Genomic DNA, 19,878 nt, shown 5'->3' with positions numbered 1-19,878 from the left:
AGGTCGATATTCTTCTATAGAAGGAGCTTGGTACCTGTGGAGCAGTCGTTTTATGGAGATCTGAATGTAATGGCACAGACTCCCAGGCAAACAGTAGTGTCAAAGTATTCACTGATGAGCGAGAGTTTGTTGGGTGAACTGGTAGTAACTAAGCATCAGTTGATTACAAACTTGCGTCTGGTAAATATATATATATATATATATATTTAATGAGACTGGATTGATACCATTGACAGTGTGCATAGCTGCCCTTAGTTTGCTCAACTGCATGAACATAAAAAAATAGGGCGTACTTGCTCCTTTCTATATCAAAAGGTCGCCCTCTAGATGAAGAGACACACGAATTGGATATTGACCAGAGATATAGTGGGAGTTAGGAGATTACTCCCGAGGGAGCCATCATTTTGTCGCTATCGTCAGAACGAGGGAAAAGAAGAGGCATTAAAATATTTTAGAATGTCCAGCATTTACTCTTCACCTGGAGTATTTTAGAAATGTTGCATATAGAACAGATTTTGTAGATGTGCATTGCTTGTGCAAGTGGATGTTGAGTGGTTCTTGTACCCCGCTTACAATTGCAGTTGTTGGTTATTTTAACCAGTTACCATTATCTAACAAATTATGATGGAAAAGTAAGTTTTTACTTTATCAGGCAGATTAATGATGTTTCAAGAAGTTCATGTGAGTAATTTGCAGTGGGATGCTGCTAAATTTAGGGAGTGCTTTTTGTTTTATACTATGTTTCAATGATGCACGCGTTCTTGCATGGAGATGTTGATGAATTTTGTATGGGGATGGATTTTATTTACTTTTCCCTGGTCTTATTTTTTAAATTACTGTTTTTGGTATTGTTTGTAAACGTTGATATATATGTTAATACAAATTTAAAACAATACAAATAATTTTAAAAAAAAGTCTATCTGAAAAACATCTAGCTTCTAACTAGCAACGGAATGGGTCAAAAACAGTATACAAGTAAACCAACAGATCTTCATTCCAAGATGTTGCGAATCTATCCACTGCCAGGGATATTTCACTGCATTTTACTGTGATTTTAGTTTGGGCTATTAGGTGGTGCCTGCACCACCTACAAGCCAAAACTATTGCATTAGGGTACAGATCAGGAGAAATGGTATATGCAGAGGGACTCACAGCTTTTAGGTGTTAGGTTATTTGCCCACCCATTGACTGCCCAGGACAATGCTAATCCCTATGGCGATTCCCATCCAGTTCCTGCCCCTTCCCGCTCAAACCACCACCTCATAGAATTCTTGGAGTTCGCTTTATTCAAGCCTTACCATAAAACTTTGCACTCGAAATGCTTGCCAGGGTTTTTTCAAAGCAGTCTTGAGAGTTCATGACTTAATTGGAGCAGTAAACCCACTACTGGTGTAATAAAAAGGTCTTAATCAGGTCTTCCTTCAGCCACTCTATTTATAAGCACTGTGTGCCCACTTAAAAACAAGCATTGGCAAAGCCAACAGCTTTGGCTTGTGTAGGCATTTGCCAGGCACTGCTACTGGATGCCAAGGTTTCGCACCATACTGCAAGTGCTACCATCAATGGACAGTTAATACCACTACGGCAGTAACTTTTGGCATGGTCAATGCTTGTTTTTAATGGGGCAGCACCCAATACCTGCAGATACTTGCAACCCGTTCCCTTTAAACCCCACCTCCCATTACAATACTCTCTCATGTACTACCGTCTATAAAAATAAAGTAGTAACATAGGGTGAAATGCCCTGGAGGGAAAAGGCTGCAATGCACTGGGGGATACCAACATAGCTGCCACGTAGTAAACCGGCAGCCAGTTCTGGCTTTTTGGACACCACCACCATCTGCCCAACACTTGGATGCCCTGGCATTCCCCACTTAAGGGTGCAGACTTCTTGATTAGGCTCAGTATCTATATTTTAAAGACACACATCGAATTAATGTCACATAGATAAGTGTTTATGACACTACATGGCCCGGGAAGTCAAAAGTAGTTGCATATTGCAGTTTGTCTCAAGTAAACTAGGCTCTTCTCTGCTACAAGAAACATCTAAATTACACCCAGAAATTCCAAACCTTGTCAGGGTAGTGTTTTGCCGTGGGAATGCTGTTTAGACTGCAAACAGGTCGCACAATTTGCCCTCGCCTCTAGCCATTGGCTTGTGACACTTTATTCTTTTCGAGTAAGAAATTACATACTGTTTGTATAAAATTGAGATGGCAAGTGACTTTATGGCTGGCTAATAGCTTGCAACTTGAAATTGTTAACCCTGCTGAACATTCACCGAAATGGTTAAATCCTCCAAAAGGAAGCTGAATGGTTCTCAATGCCAATGGGCTGAGACTGTCCCTCCGAATTTCTGCTCACAGAAAGGAGAGCAGATCAGTACCACAACTGTACCTGGGTAGTGTCGGTCACTAGATTCGTCTGCAATCGTGGATGCCAAAAAGGTATTCTGTGTAGACTGAGGTAGATCCCCATTAGAGAAGATCTTGGTGCATACTGGTCAGGACAATTCTGGGGTGAATTGGGTTCCCCACAGCACTGGGACCACTGCAGCAGCTGTGCCCATTGCAGAAACAACTTTTAGGAGGCTACAGTGCCAAGGAGGCTGAGAAACCTTGAACCTGTAGCGTGACTATCTGGCTAAAACACAGACACTTCCTGTCGGCTATCTCACACGACCTCAGAGCTGGAAATGTTTTCACCAAAAGGGTGTCCAACTGGAGCATGGTCGAATAGCATAGACAACACAAGCAGTGCTATGCTATCAAGTAAACTAGTCAGGAGAAAGGAGCACGGAGAGCACAAGAATTAATTAATGTAATGCTTTCCTACCGGGCAAATGAATCCCTTCCATGGAGCCAAATTCCAGAAAGTCTCACCATGTGCATTGAATTGGCAGACAAGGGCAGACAGCCGAAGATGGTCTGCTGCCTTATTACCATATCGTCCCACCCATTAAAAAAAAAAAAATGCATTTGCTGCTTTTATTTTTAAAACGCTTTTCTTTAGATGGTAAGGCATTCGATGCAATGACTATAAACCCCTCTCGACGATCTCAATGAGCCAAGGCTTCTAGTCTTGAACTTTAATAGAAGGGGAGATATCCCAAGAGCAAATTCTTGGATGAGGCAGAGTGAGAGGTGCCAGCTTGGGCATCAATCAGATCACTGGCCATAGAGCCAGAGGGACCCTCATGAAGAGGGTTTGGCTACTTTGCTAGGCCACAACGGCATCAGTGGAGTCGGGTAGTAGAAAGGCAGGCCCAAAGTCGGATCCCAGACGAGTGCAAGCGGAGAGCTTGGTCAAATGCCCTGTCCAGCAAGAAGCCGATGGGGGTGGAACACTGGACAACAGCCAGAGCTAGCCCATTTTCTTCAAAAAAAGGAAGGCAAGTATTGGGTGTTCTGTTGAAAGATGGCCAGAATAGATGGTACAAAGGTCAGGAGATTAGCCATGAAAAACAATATATAATAAAATCTATAACTTTTCTAGATCGGGGAAACTGGGCCCTGTGGCTTGGTATCTTGGTGTGAGTAAGAATGGAATCTGGAGGAGGAAGATTCACTGCGATACCTGGAACTCTTAGGGGAATCTGTTTCTTCATAAACATTTTCTTTTCATTCTTGCAGGATCTACAACCGGGGACAGCTATGGTTCACAACAATGCCACAAAAACAATTGAGCTGGCACCTGCCACCTCCCTTCCTGGGCACAATGAACACCTTTCAATCTGCTCCCATACATACTTCAGATGCATTGCCCGGTTGTCAGTGTGGGTATCAGTGTAACTCGGAGCACCTAGACAACAGAAATAGAGGTGCTGATCTAAGACAGACATCTCTTACACTTTCTGCAAGGATTATACACCAGCCAGGTTTTACATTTTGTAATGCCTGGCAAGATATTGTTACAGGAGTATGCTCTGCAGCACATAGGAAAAAAAGGAACTTCGCCAAGGACCACATTAATCAGCTATTGCCATTACATGGGGAGGATGATGGGCACTTGTGGAGATTGGACAAGGATAAACTTATTGGTGCAAGCAGACATCAAATGGTCAGCTATCCGCAGTCTAACAATTAACATCAAACGTGCAGGATGTCTTAATTCGAGGGATATTACTTATAACGCAAAACCCACATACATATAGCCAATACAAAGTTAGTGTTCCAATCTTTTAATTAGTAGTCAACAAGTACAATGGAATATCAATTAATTCAATAATCACACATATTAAAACAGTTTGTTCAACCCTGAGTGTCAATAGAGTATAAAACATTTAGGGACAACAATAAAAAAACACTATCACAACAATTCACACAATCCTGATACTACACTTTCACACTCATTCATTCAACTCTAAAGTGCCGCGTGCAACCTCACATGCATATAAAGGGTGTCTATTACATTCGACATACAAGACACCAATACCTTGTTGGCACAATGTTCTTGGAAAAATCTTGTCATCACAAGGAATCTACACACTATGGTATCAACTTAAAAAACTCCACAGTGGTATGTACTCTTGTAAGCCTGCCCAATATGTTTCGTTCCAGTCTGGCTACATGGAAAAATCACAGGCACTTCTTCAGGTCTTGTGAATACCTATAATCTCTGACAGGGTTTAACTTATATTTAACTACTCTTAAATCACATACAATATCTATGTCTGAATTACACAAAAGGTTCCAAGGCCAACACTCCCTTCCGGACCAGACAACAGTTCTGGCTTTTCAGCATTCTTTGAAGATAAACACGTCTTTGTTTCTTTCATTGTCCATGTAGCGTTCTGTGAATGAACACAAACATTCCATTGTACCTTAGAGCTTCAACGTAACTCTAGACATTACATTTTTAGTGTCATGCTTAGCACCTATAAGTGTAGTGAGCACTACATCACTATGGGGCACGTTTTTATTAGTGTGTTCCCCATTTACTCTTTCCATAACCAACCGGGTGTTCCTGGATGCATCAGCCCTCAACTCCTTTATATCTTGCGTGTATTGTGTCATAATGCAACTCCACCTTGTAAACAAACACACCCCATCTGTGGTCTAGACCTTCACTTTAACGAGGTCACCTTTCTAATATCCATCCTCTGGCACAGCATGCTCTTAAATGCGAGTCGGGCACTTTGTGAGGCATATACTCACTTAATGCTTGTTCCAGCTTTCATAGAGCAACGTCTTTCTCCACCTTTATAACTCATCAACTACGTTTGCCTCTTCTGCTGCACCGTGTCAAACAATTGTGCAAGCAGACTTAATTACACTTCATAAATAAGAGTTGATTTCTTACCCTATGATTATGACCGAGCATAGACTTAATCCAACACTTACCACTCTACAGCTATTAATTGTGAAAATCTCTTGTGCTGCATTTCTTCATTCTTGCAATCTGCAGCCAGCTGTGCGTCCTGCATTCCTGCACTGCAACCTTATGGGACTGAGCCATCCGCTGTGAAGTTACACACACACACACACACACAGCAGGTTCTCTTACTATAGTTCAATTCAAAAACTTGCTATTTCGCTGACGTGCGCTTTGCTCATGGTTATGGCCATGATCCTTACCTGGCTTTCGCCTCAGCTCTTGCAACGTTGCTGCTCCTTAGAAATTTAAGCTCGCCTTCGTTCTCTATTCAATTTTAAAATATTGAGGTCTCATGATGACGCCAACGTGTTCACTGGTGCTACAGAGTTTCCCAAGGCATCATGGTCAATTTAGTTGAAATACAACAGATAATGTTGTGCAGCTATTACCTTTGCATCTCACAATCTTGCCTACTTAATTGACCCCAATTACCAGGTAAACTTCAATCATCATGCCCCTACCGGGAGCAAACAATAGTTCTTGCTAAAAGGTGCTCTCGTATTCAGGACCCTACTTTCACTTTTGACCATTTTGTCAGGGTACCTGAACAAATCCCATAAGACTAGCTGTCTTATTTGCACAGTTTTATTCATCTTCATAAACCCTCTACAGTAAAACTAGGCTATTGTCTGAAATATATTAAACTATTCTAATCCAGGGTATTGCTGAGAATACACCTAATAAAAGAATGCCCTTTACAGATTACTCCCCCTTCATATTTAAAATGGTAGCAGGTACCTTGTAACACAAATGATATGCATATACAGTTTATTCTGTGCCAGTTGGGAAATTTACATCCTAACTCGTAACCATTCTATATTCTCATGTAACCCTTGTATATTACTTTTAGTGATGAAAATTGTTCTAGTTCTTTTCTAAATCATTTGTCCTCACCTCTGTGCTCCTCTATTCCAGGTTTTAGTTTGTAGATAACTGTGCAGAGTATCTCTTCGGGTTTGTGCTTCCGTTTTATAAAATGCTTCATGGCGAGTTTTCCACTCTGTTCCAGATACAGCTTTCATGTTCAGTGATTTCATCGTTTTTCCAATATATGACAATTTACAAGGGCACCAGATTACATAAATAACCATCATACGGCTGCAATTCGTGAGTGCATGCTGTTGCCATAAACTTCTGAGTCCCAGATCTCACACTGTGGTGCTTTTGGTAGAAATGCAACATCTGCAATTCCTGCATGGTGTGCAACCTTTTGCTTTTTCTCCTCCCCATATTTTGGGGAGACTTCTTTTTGTGGATTAAGCCATATGTCATTTCTAGTTAGCCCATCTAAGATTTTTCGTTCTTTTAAATCCAAACGTAGGTGGACTAAGACTCCATTGTTTCAGCACGTACTAGCGAATACCAAGTTGTCTTCTCGATTTTGGTCTATATTTGAAAAGTGCCTCACGGTTGTTCATTGCTTCTCGGTAGGCTTGTTGAACCAGTTTTCTCGGGTAACCACAAAGTAGCAATTTTTTTTTTGTCTGATGGATTCTTGTTCAAACAGTTCGGCACTTGTTTGGTTTCTGTTTAATCTCAGAAACTGACAAAATGGTAAATTATTAAGAGTGTGTTTGGGATGGAAGCTGGCGTACCTCAACAGGGCGTTCTTATCTGTGGATTTATGAAAAGGCTTAACCCAGAGTTTGTTTGTGATCGGATCATGAAAAATTGTGACATCTAGAAAGTTCACCTCAGCGTTACTGAATCTAGTAGCACATTTTAAATAGGTGACCTGCTGATTGAGCAGGGTTACAAATGCTTCTGCCATGTTACTCGCTTCCCTCCAAATTGCAACAGTATGATGGTAATTTAAGCAATCTGGTGCTCATGGAAATTGTTGTATATCGGAAAAAGGGAAAGAAAAACACGGACTAGAATCACTGAACATAAAAGCTGTATCCGGAACAGATTGGAAAACGCACCATTAATAAAGCATTTTACAGAAGAGAACCACAAAACCGAAGAAGAGACACTCTGGACAGTCATCTACAAAATAAAACCTGGAAGAGAGGAGCACAGAGATAAGGAATACTAATTTGGAAAAGAACAAGAACTTACTTTCCTCACTAAAAGTAAAATACAAGGGTTAAATGAGAATATATAATGGTTATGAGCAAGGATCTACATTTCTCAACTGGCACAGAATAACCTGCATATGCAAAACCTGTGTGTGACAAGGTACCTGCTCCCATTTAAATGAAAAAACATACATGAGATCAAGGAAGTAATCTGTAAAGGACATTCTTTTATAAAGGTTTATTATCAGCAATGCCCTGGCTTAGAATAGTTTGATGCTAATGAGTTAGTAATCAACTTAAACAAAACTCAAGTTGTTGTATATGCTCCAAGACCATCTAGAAGAATGCAATTTTTGGAAAATTAACAGGACAGTGGACGTAGTGCCATTGTATCTCTATTTAGGGATCTTATTTGATGGCTCTGCTTCCATTGACTCGCACTTTGATATTAGACCATAAAATCCTAACTGCCATTTCTCAAACCAAAATTATTTTATATAAATTTGGTAAATTTACAATCAGACCTGCTATCTCCTACTGGAGACAAAAAGTATTGCCTACACTATTGTATGGTCTTGAGACGAAGAATATTATCTCCTCTACTGTTCTGCACCGACTGGAGGCTAAATATTGAGGTGTTTTACATCTCCCTCAATGTGTACCTGGTCCTTGGTTAAGACACGAAATGGGCCTTACTTCCTTGAGTGCGGAGTATCATTGGAGGCTATGTGCCTTATTTCGTACAGGTCTGACTTTTGTACGAACTGACAATATACTTACCATTCTATCATCATATGTGTTAACCTCTGGACATCTATTTGTTAAAACATGGGTATCGTACATTTACAACATCATGGCTAAAGCGGATTTGACCTTGGAAGTTCTCCTTGTCAATCCCACTTGAGCAAAAGAAAAAATCTTTAGACACGACTGGATTAATACGAGAGCAGAGTGCCTTTCCTATAATGATTATCAAGCACTAGTTTACGAACACAAAAAATCTCAATGTTCTGGCCTCTTACTTAAATCAGTCTCCTTCACCTCAAGTAAGAACAACTATTTTACATCTTCGATCTGTTCCCTACGTGTGACATTTTGGTCAGAAGAAAACTTCTGCCCTCGACTGAAAATTATTGCTCCTTTTGTCAAAATGTGGCTGTTAAGGAAACTCTTAAACATATCATAGCTGAAAGTCCAGCAGGAGAGGTCCATAGAATAAAATATTTTGAGTCACATATGTCCTGTATTAGTGCGATACCTGCTGACACTCGATGGTCTGTGTTGCTTTCAACCAGCTCAACTAGCATTCAGATTGCTATTCATAATTTTCTGGCTGTGCTCAAATTGAATGTGAATTTTGTCTCTTGTTTGGGATCAGAATTATAAGAATTATAAGAATTTTCGGGATCTATCAACTATTGGATAATCCATTAGGAATTTCAACTCTGCATTGAATTATTCTTTTGTCCTTTACCAACTGAGTGGTAGTCCATTTGCTTCAATTGTTACCGGTTTGATTTCTTGTTTGATTTTGATCCTGTCTGCAATCTGACCGCTTTTCTTTTCATTTTATTTTTACATTAAGGTTTTTTTTATGTTAAATTAATCTTAATGTATTCTTATCACTATGTGTCATTTTTGTAATTTGTAAGATGTTTATGAATGTGTTAAATATTGAAAAAGTTGATTTTTCAGCTATATTCAATAAACAATAAATTAAAAAAAAAAAGAATAGTTTGATATATTTCAGACAAAAGCCCCGTTTTACCCTAGAGAGCGTTTCTGAAAACGAATAAAACTGCAAATAAGACAACAGCTAGTCTTATGTGATTCATTCAGGAACCCTGTCAAAACGGTCAAAAGAGAAAGTAGGATAGCCAATACGAAAACACATTCCATTTGTACAGAAATTAAGAATGGTCAATTGATCAAGAACTGTGGTCTGCTCGGTAGGTGCCCGATGATTGTAGCTTGCCGGTTAATTGAGGTTGATTAAGTATGAAAAATTGGTCTGCGGAATGAAAAGAACGGCACGGCAGCAGTACACATAATATATGATTATTTTAACACACCAGGGAGACGCAGAGTTAATAGCCGCACAAAACTATCTGTAGTTGTATTTCAACTACATTGACATTGTTGCCTTGGGAAACTCTGTAGAACCAGTGAACACGTTGGCATCATCATGAGACACCGACGTTTCTCAATGATAATATAAAATCGAAAACAAAGAAGAGCCCATAGGTCTAAGGAACAGCAACGAAGCAAGAGCTGAAGCGAAAGCCAAGTAAACATCATGGCCATTACCACGAGCAAAGCGCACACTGGCAGAATTTGCAGGTTTTTGAATGAAATTATAGTAAGAAAACATGCTTTATATTTTTAACTTCACAACAGATGGCTCAGTTCTATAAAGTTGTAGTGCGGGAATGCAGGACGCAGAGCAGCTGCAGATTGCGAAGAAGAATGAATACAGCACGAGCGATTTTCGCAATTAATAGCTGAAGAGTGGCGAGTGCTGGATTAATTCAGTGCTCAGACAAAGAGTGTAAGAAATCACTATCTGTGAAGTGTAATTAAGTCTGCTTACACAATCGTTTGACACGTTGCAGCAGATGAGACAAAAGTAGTGGAGTTACATAAGGTTGAGAAATAATAGATCGAAAGATGGAACAAGCATCATGCCTCACAAAAACGCCTGACTCACATTTAAGAGCATGCTGTGCACTAACGGTGTCAGGGGATAGATCTTAGAAAGAAGGTAACATCCTTAAAGTGAAGCTGTAGACCACAGATGGGGTGTGTTTGTTTAAAATGTGGAGTTGCATTATGACACATTAAAGTTGGTAATAGATGCGAGATAGAAAGGTGTTGAAGGCCGATGCATGCGAGAACACCTGGTTGGTTATGGAAAGAGTAAATGGGAACACCCTAATAAAAAGAGCGTGCCCCATAGTGGTGATGTGCTCGCTACACGTATAGGTGCTTTGCATGACACTAAAAAATTAAATGTGTCGAGTTACTCTAAGGTACAATGGGATGTTTGTGTTCATTCAATGAACGCCACATGGACAATGAAAGAAGCAAGAAGCGTAAACTATCCACCAAAGCCAGAATTGTTGGATGGTCCAGAAGGGAATGTTAGCCTTGGACCCTTTGTATAATTCAGACACAGACGAACTTGTATGCGATTTAAGAATAGCTCAATACAAGTTAAACCCTGTCAGATTATAGGTATACACAAGCCCCTGAAGATGTGCCTGTGATGTTTTCGGGTAGCCAGACTGGAACAAAACATGTTGGGCAGGCTTATAAGCGAGTACATACAACTGGAGTTTTATAAGTGATACCATAGTGTGCAGATTTCTTGTGGTAACAGAAATATTTTTCTAAGCACACTGTGCCAACAAGGTATTGGTGTTTTTTTTAATGTCGAATGTAATTTATATAACAAAAAAAAAACAAAAAAAAAATATCAAGGCCTTCATGTCACAAAACCACTAAAAGGGTTTGTCCTCTACAGACTTCGTTATTTTCACAAAATATAATGTGTTTTCATTTATCAGAAATTAAAACCAATCTTACGAAAGAAATGTTGAATGTAATAGACACCCTTTAAATAGATGGGAGGTTGCACGAGAGGCCCTTAGAGTTGAATGAGTGTGAAAGTGTAGTGTCATAATTGTGTGAATTGTTGTGATGGTGCTTTTTTTATTGTTTTCCCTAAATGTGTTTTATACTGCATTGACAGGGTTGAACAAATCATGTTTTAATATACATTATTGAATACATTGTTATTCCTTTGTCCTTGTTCACTATTAATTAAAAGATTGAAACACTAACTTTGTAGTGCTCTATATGCATGTGGGTTGCGTTATAAGAGACATTCATATCAGGGGCACCCACTTGCATTAAACCCTGGGATCTCTTCTTGGTGTATTTGTGATTAATACAAGGGATGACTTCAACTGCCATGGAAAGAGCCTCACTACCATGTTTTTCTTCAAACTACCAGGAAATGGCCCCAATGCCATCAACTGACAAGGTACCTAAACCACACTGCCAAAGACTGCCATCAGCAATTGGCCCGTTTGTGGGTTTGTGGCTTTGTAGTTACCCATTAACCCCTTACATAGGTCAAAAGGCATTAGGTAAACGCAAACGTCTTGCACTGTGCCCACATCTGTAAACCACTGTATTAGTGGTAATATAGGTGACTTGAGCAGACCGCACAAATCTTTATGTGCAACACCAATGAAACCTACTGATCGGGTACGCTATGATACTAAAACCTGTGCTTTTAAATCCCCCCAAGAAACATACGTGAATGTGTATAGCTCCTCAACCCCAATGCTGGATGGCTACAATAAATGTATCAGTTCTCTGCAAATATTAACTGTGATGATCGTTTAATGAATTGTCCATGCTACGAACTGGCGATTATGGGCTAGGAACACAAACCCAGCACACAGGCCGCCCCCACAGATAAGTAATGCGATACTTTGTGTTTCAAAAAAGAAACAGAAAATACTCGCAACATAAAATAAGAAACCTGACACATAGGAGCCTGCCTCTTGCTTTGTTTCAACCCACACAGCTCAACCTATATGTTCTGATCAGGGTTACCAACAGAGCTTTTTTTTGCTTTGTCACCAGAGTAGGATAGGTATGCTTGGACGTGGGTCCTGTGCCTGCTTGGCCTAGGGACCCATGCTGCTCCTTACTGATGAGGCCCAACGAGGCCAAAACATGTCTGGGGATGCTTGTAGTCTAGTGCAGAAGGGATGTGATCAAGCAGTTCGGGCAGGACTGCCCCTTTGGTGTGGGACCAAGCCCGATTTGCATATGGTCTTTCCCCTTTTGTAATGGATTCGCAGGTGAAGAACGTTGGTCTGGAGTGTTACCCAGAACAATGCCAGATGTTCAGATTAATGCTAACCTTCCAGCCATCACCTCTTGTTTTACCAACACAGCAGTGCCACAGAAAGAAACCAGTAGAATTGCTTTCTGGTGAGGAAATTTGAGTTAAAGTGAATATTTTAATATCATGAATTACTAGATTTAAGAGTTATAGTGTATGACCTCTTGTTAAAATATATTTTTACTTGCCAAAGAAATTGAGAATGACTTTTATTCCATAAAAACACTTTTGTAAAGGCAAAAAAAAATAAAACATTTGGAAAAAAAAAGTAGTAAGTAAACTATTCCTACACCAAAATCTTACTTGGTGCCCTGCCGTTGGCAGCTTAGCAAATTGCATACAAAATATGCTAAGGAACTTACTCCATTCCCTAGATTTGCGATCAACTGCCCAACTACATACATACAAGCGGCTGAATGAACAGGGCGAGTGCTACTGCAATACTTATTTATGTTTAACTACGAAGGCGGTCGAAGGAAAATAGAACTGGCGGTGTGCACTAGTCGGCTAGACTGCTCTGCTGAGTCTAAAATCACTGAACATTGGCTGCCAGCGCTACCTGCAATTCATTGGACTGCATCTTTGAAGCTATCCCTCCAAGGTGAGTGGAAGTTTATATAAACTCGGTTTTGGCGGTGAGGCACTAGAAATTAAGTTAGCACCCAAAAGCCGTCCCAGAAACTGAATCCGAGGGCACAGCTCATTTGAAACGCTTTTTTTAACCACTCATAAACAGATTCACAAGTACTTAACCGATCTGCACGATTCAAAAAAGGACCTATGAAACGCACGTCGGCGCAGGTTATACGTAATTGAACTGTGCATTATATAAAGAGGAGAGACAATGGTCAACTACACCAATAAAATATTACTTCGTAGCAGAGCCCTGGCGATGATCCGAGACCGCCAGAATGTAACGGCTCATTCATGGAAGAACGAAGCAACATCACAGGAGTCTCTCAGCTAATACAGACTGAACAACCTTTACTGATTGGGCAGGTATTAACAGCGAGTGCCCAAATCCATGCTTGTGAACATCCCAGGAATTCCAAGACCGCAGAAGGGGCCAAATAGGCATCATGAGCTCCATGCAACTATTTGAACCTGGACTGGAATATACCCTGACACCGACAAACATTCTAAAGAAAATCAGGGATTGTTTTCAAAAGAGAAGGCATAGGAGTCTAGGAGATCTAGACTGGAGATTGATGACCGGCGAAGGGGCAGGCGGAACTCCTTCCCGACTCTTGGACATTGAACCAGATGTGGGTCCTAATCCGGGAAAGGTCTTTCCCAGGGGGGAATCCGACACCAATAACAGCAAATGCATCAAATAGACCTTCTCCGGGAAGATTATGGAGCAAATATTTAAACTCCCCAAGAAATAACTGGATTAGGTCAGGAAACCCAGAATGCAGGAGAACAGCAGAATCAAGGTGAGGTCCTGAATGAGTGATGTTACACCCCCCGTCCCCCCCCCCCCCCCCATCAGCCCTGAACTTCGTATTGAACTCATTGGTAAACGTGTACGAATTGTTGAAAGGGGAAGTGCAGTCTCATTCAGGAATTGTACTGGAACTCACTAAAGGAGTGGGGCAATGTGAATCCTCAATAGTAGGTCTAAGAAATGCTTTAAATACATCAGTAGTACCATCATTAAGCAACCTGACGGAGGTGGTCACAAAGCAGAGTCTGGATAAAAGCATGGTCCATGGGGCTGTACAGGAAGCAAAGGAGGAAAAGAGCGAGCTCCAGGGAATGGTTCAAGTACTAAATTACACCACTAGAAATAGTGACTTGGCGAAGGAAGAGGAGATTGTGCCTCTGGATGATAGGCTGGGTCACACATTCGATGATACTACCCTTCCAGCATCGACATTGTAGGAGTTCTGAAGAATAGCACACGTAGCCGAGGGTGGAGACACCAAAACATACGTAGACAGACGCCCCAAACCTGTACTAGTGGAAGAATCTGCCAAAAAAGACTGGATAGCAAGTTCACAGCAGAACTATCACAGGAGGCTAAAAGCCAAAAGAAAGGGGCTGAAAAAAAAAAAATGAAGATTTGAGTCCACTCACCCGGGGGAGAGGTAGGAAAAGAAATCAAAGAACCAAAAATCTAAGAAGCAGAAGAATACAGGCACAGCAAGCTTCATCAACGCCTTAACAAATCCAAATCTAGCGTACTAACAGACCTGACAGCGTCCAGGGGCTCACTGAACTAGCGTATTTGAAAGTCCAGGAGAAGGATTCCTCAATGACAGAGGACCAAAATCGGGTCAATCGAGATAAGCAACCAACAAAGAAAGGCAAGTTCCAGAAGACTCCTTGTGTACAGGTGATTAGAGCCAGCATAGTCATACAAACAGGAAAGATGATATAACTAATGGGTCATCCGTTTGCCCCCGAAGCAAAAAAGGCATGGTCAAAATGACCATTAATCAACAATCAAGTGGTAATTCTGGAGCAGCACAGAATAACATGGCATCAAGCCCAATAAAATGGGCCCCCATTTTCCTACAGGGGAAGAAACAGACACTGAATCAATTGGGTAATCAGAGTGCTGCATCTACAATACCTAGACTGCTGAAATTGGCTCCAATCTTTTTGCAGGGAAAGATACAAAATCAACAGGTGGGCCAGGAGAGCATCAGTGTCGCCTCCTAAAAGCCCATCACTGGGGAATCAGGAATGCAGCAGGAATATTGTACCCAATAGAACTCATATCCCACCAGACACCCTGGAAAATGAGAAAGATCAGTGCACCTTCCAAGGGGCGGCGAGAGGAGGAGGAGGAGGAGACTGTTATAAACCAGGAGATAACATATCAAGATGAGGACATAGCTCCTTTCGCAATCCCAAGGCTTTGGTTTAAAAGCACAACAAAGGAAATTAAGTATAAATATTTGAATCGTGGTGCCGTCCTGGCTTTCAAGAAAATCTCTGTTCTCTTCTGAGGATATTGAGTTTGTTCGATTCCCACTAGAGGATACTGTTTTTGTGGCAGAGGTGGGGTTAAAATCCAGGGTGGGGGCAAGGGCCATCTGGGCAGCTAATAAGGACCTCCAGAAACAGCCTAGAAGTCTACACAGCGCCGCCCGAAAGGGAGTCCGCGAGTAAGGTGGGGGTGGGCAACCACAAGGTGGTGAGTGTAAAGAGAGCAATAGAAATAACAGAGGAACGACCCAGGGAAGCTCTGACCAGCAGGGTGATTCGCAAAAGATCCTAAGAGCCTAACTCAGGTACTTAAGAAGCTAGGGGTAGGAATAGAGTCCCTTTAGTTGCAAAGAATGGTAATTTGTGAGTTGGAATACGCAGGGTTCCAATTCTTTTAAAACCACAAACACGAAGGCAGCCATATTTGGAAACAATTATCTGGTATTCTTCCAGGAAACATGGTTATTAAATTCCTTTCAACTAGAGGGTTTCACAATTTTTCACCAGCCAGCATCACTACAGGGGAGGGGGAGAGGGGTGAGACTTTTGGGGGCGTGGGGAGGCTCATCATCGCCACCCGAAATACCATAATAGCGAAGTCAGAAGTTATACCTACTTTTTAAAAAAAAAAGGAATTCTAGCAGTAAAACTGGGGATACGAACTAGGGAATCAATTATGACTGTTGACTGACATAAATTTATACTGGAACCTTGCCTGTATTGACCCGATAGCCTATTTAGAATCTTTGGCTGATCTCCTGACCAGAGTGAATTTAGATCATCCCAATATAAAAATTCTCTTAGCAGGAGATCTAAACACACAACGTACTGGCGAGTGAGGGTAGGTCGACTGCCAAAAGAGTTACTGCCAGGTAGGAGATGGGTAGGATTCCTTTCAAAGTGGAACATGGAAATGATTAATGGTAGAATAGAGGGAGATGTTCCACCTGCAACCAGCTGGAGACGGGGTAGCTTAACCTCTACTATAGACTACATGTTCCTCTCCCCCAGTTACTTGAAATCTGTAAGAGCTTTCAAGTCAAAGATGGGGAGTACGAGTGACCATAAGTGCCTCTAGGGCAGCGGGTGCACAACTGATTTTGACAGAGGGCCGAAAGTACCTTACATGAGGACTATAGTGGGCCGAAAAGTAAATGTGGGCGGGGCGGTAGGCTTTTAAAACCCCCAATTTGTATTAAACACATGGAAAAAGAATATGTTTTTGAGGGGTAACGATTTTTATTTGCATTTCAAACTTACATTTTGTACTACACATTTTCCATTGTTATAATTAATTTCTATTTAGTTATGGTATCTTGTCTGTTTAATTAACTTATATATATTTTATTGACCCTAGATTGGACATTCCGTTATTTTGGACTGCTATAGTTTGCTGTTTGGGTTGCCCAAGAGGAGTATGGCCTTCGTTGAGTCAGGTTTCCTCAAAAAGCAAAGGATGTACATCTCCTAACTGTACCTGTTTTAGCTTTATTATTGGGTTTACTCTTGGAGTGCAACACTATGCCCCATGGCCCTCTCACCCCCAACCAAACACTATGCCCCATGGCACCCTCACCCCCAACCAAACACTATGCCCCATGGCACCCTCAACCACCAACCAAACACTGTGCCCCATGGCTCCCTCAACCCCCAACCAAACACTATGCCCCATGGCTCCCTCAACCCACAACCAAACACTATGCCCCATGGCTCCCTCAACCCCAACCAAACACTATGCCATGGCCCCCACCCCTCAACCAAACACTATTCCCCATGGCCCCCACCCCTCAACCAAACACTATGCCCCATGGCCCCCTCAACCCCAACCAAACATTATGCTCATGGCACCCTCAACCCCCAACCAAACACTATGCCCCATGGCACCCTCAACCAAACACTATGCCCCATGGCACCCTCAACCAAACACTATGCCCCATGGCACCCTCAACCAAACACTATGCCCCATGGCACCCTCAACCCCAACCAAACACTATGCCCCATGACACCCAACCAAACACTATGCCCCATGGCCCCCACCACCCAATCAAACACTATGCCCCCCTCAACCAAACACTATGCCCCATGGCCCCCCTCAACCAAACACTATGCCCCATGGCCCCCACCACCCAATCAAACACTATGCCCCCCTCAACCAAACACTATGCCCCATGGCCCCCTCAACCAAACACTATGCCCCATGACACCCTCAACCCCAACCAAACACTATGCCCCATGACACCCAACCAAACACCATGCCCCATGGCCCCCACCCCCAACCAAACACTATGCCCCATGGCCCCCTCAACCAAACACTATGCCCCATGGCACCCCACACCCACAACCAAACACTATGACAGTTGGAAAAAACACCTTTTTGGAGGTGTACCATTTTATTTGTATTTAAAACTTACATTTTGTACTATACATTTCCCCAAACCATACAGGATGAAACAGTGAACCAGACATAGTTGATCAGTGAGAAACATTGCAGCGTTTCTCAGCTGTCAGTTTCTGGATCTCGGGCTCCAGTGAGGTTGTTTCTACTCTCAGGATAGCATGGGGATGTTGGTCAGTTAGTCTTGACCTTAGGCTGGATTTATGTAGTTTCATTTGTGAAAAAACTTGCTCACAAATGTAAGTACTGCCAAACATAGAAACCATCTTTAATGCTTCCCGTGACAGATTGGGGAATTGAGCAGTGTCCAGAGACTGATAGACTAATAAAGGCATCTCTCTCTGCTTATTTTTGAGGGCACTACAGCACTGAAGTTCAATCAGTTCCAGTTGCAGTTCAGGTTGCACACTGTCAACATCAGCAGAGAAAGGGTCTGCAAAAAGTTTTAAAGAGGCTCTCTGGGATTTGAATTGTGAGAAACGATTCTCAAAAACAGTTTGCAGTTCCTTCAGGACCTTCACATGCCGATACCATCCTACATACTTGTCATGGGGGGAAAACCTCTGCACATGCGGGGTAGTGTACCAGCATCCCTTTCTCCTGTTGGGCTGTCAGAAGCCATAACTTTATTTCAAAAAGGTACAAACTGCCTCAAACAGATCCGATATGAGCCTCAAACAGATCCGATATGAGCTTGAATAGCTCAGAATTTTACATAGGAAGTTTAAAAAAAAAAAGTGCTAGTATTTTTTTTTAATGTTGCCTATCTATTTTTTAAATAACTTTTTACTGGACTATCCCTTTAAGAGTTGGGCTGTGTCACTTGCATCTGTGCTCTCACCAAGGGCAGCTGAAAAGAACTTGACATCCTTACACCGCATTTTCAGTTGGCTTTAACAATTGTCAGCCATATCTACAATACGCCACTGGATACTCATACGTGAAAGGGGAACATTTGTAAAAGCATCTTTTTTTTCTTTACACACTGCCTCGCAAATCTCCATCAGGCAGTCTTTAACGAAATCCCCATCTTTGAAAGGACGTGCTGACCTTGCAATAAACTGTGCAACCTTATAACTCGCAAAGGTGGCACATTCAGATTTTTTTTTTCTGGGCAAAAACACCCTGTTGCTTAGTCAGCTGTGTTTTTAGCTCCCCAGCTTTCTTAATTCTTGCTTCCCACTGCAAATCCTTATATTGTGAATGTTTTGTTTCACAATGGCGGCGGATATTATAGAGCGGATATTATATTCCTTGGGGACTGCTATGTGTTCGAGACAAATAAGACACATTAGGTTTGGACTCGATGAAAAAAAACTTCAGTCCACTCATCCTTAAATTGACGGTGCTCCTGGTCAATCTTCCTTTTTTTTACTGCACTGAACATTGGCAGTGACATCTTTGGATAACGATACGAACTCCACTGTTATGCTCCCACTAAGACGGTCTAGAGTATAAACAAATTATATACTTTTTTGAGAATCCTAGAAGCGACAAAAGAACAAGATCAGATAAAGAACATAGCCTTGCCAGCATACCTTTTCATGCACTTATTGATGGATACTTTCAGGAATAGCGGGCTGCATAGCATATCAACCTGCTATGTTTGAGATTAAGGTGAAAATTGAGGACATTCTTTTAAAAAAAAAAAAAAACAACATTTCAAAGCACAAGCTGTTGCCAAATTATGAGCTTTTGAAAGGAATTATCACAGGATGACCAATTACTTTAGTGAACATACAAAGAAACAGACCTCCGTTTCTTCCTGGCCAGGGCAACTGGAGTACTAGCAGTTTGAATATTGCAAGCCATTTCGTTCCATAAAATCTGGATCAAATAACTCAAACTGTCCACTTGAATGTATGATTCGTAGTGTGCAGCAAGTGTCCTTTTGCAGTTAAGCTTGCCCTCAAAGAGCAGTTACCTTCTCTAATCAATTTCACTGTGCATCTATCCCCCTGAGCAATGCTTGATGGGGTTGTAGAAAGGTAACAATTACCCACACTCAATGGGTCTCAAACGCTTGATCGAGGTTTAGTTGCAAAATTACAGGAGCAGACATCATCCAGGACCATACTAGAAAAGGCTGCAGCCGGTTTTGAAAGCTTTAGGAATGTACAAATAACCACACCCACTGCTGACCCTTGACACTCTGCCCCAACATCTCTAATGATATGCTATGAGAAGTTTTTATTTATATAGCGCCTATACACAAATGTGTTTCAAAG

At 41.6% G+C, this 19,878-nt stretch overlaps 1 protein-coding gene across 2 annotated transcripts in view; it reads right to left on the bottom strand.

Moving 5' to 3' along the window:
* Positions 1-19,878, bottom strand: part of PPIL4 (peptidylprolyl isomerase like 4) — a 521,963-nt gene that overhangs the window by 463,040 nt on the left and 39,045 nt on the right. The gene's annotated exons all lie outside the window — the stretch shown is intronic.

This window comes from Ambystoma mexicanum, chromosome 4q (assembly GCF_040938575.1).
Source record: "Ambystoma mexicanum isolate Mex_15411 chromosome 4q, UKY_AmexF1_1, whole genome shotgun sequence".
In the NCBI taxonomy this organism is placed as follows: domain Eukaryota; kingdom Metazoa; phylum Chordata; class Amphibia; order Caudata; family Ambystomatidae; genus Ambystoma; species Ambystoma mexicanum.
This window is presented reverse-complemented; position numbering and strand designations above follow the sequence as displayed.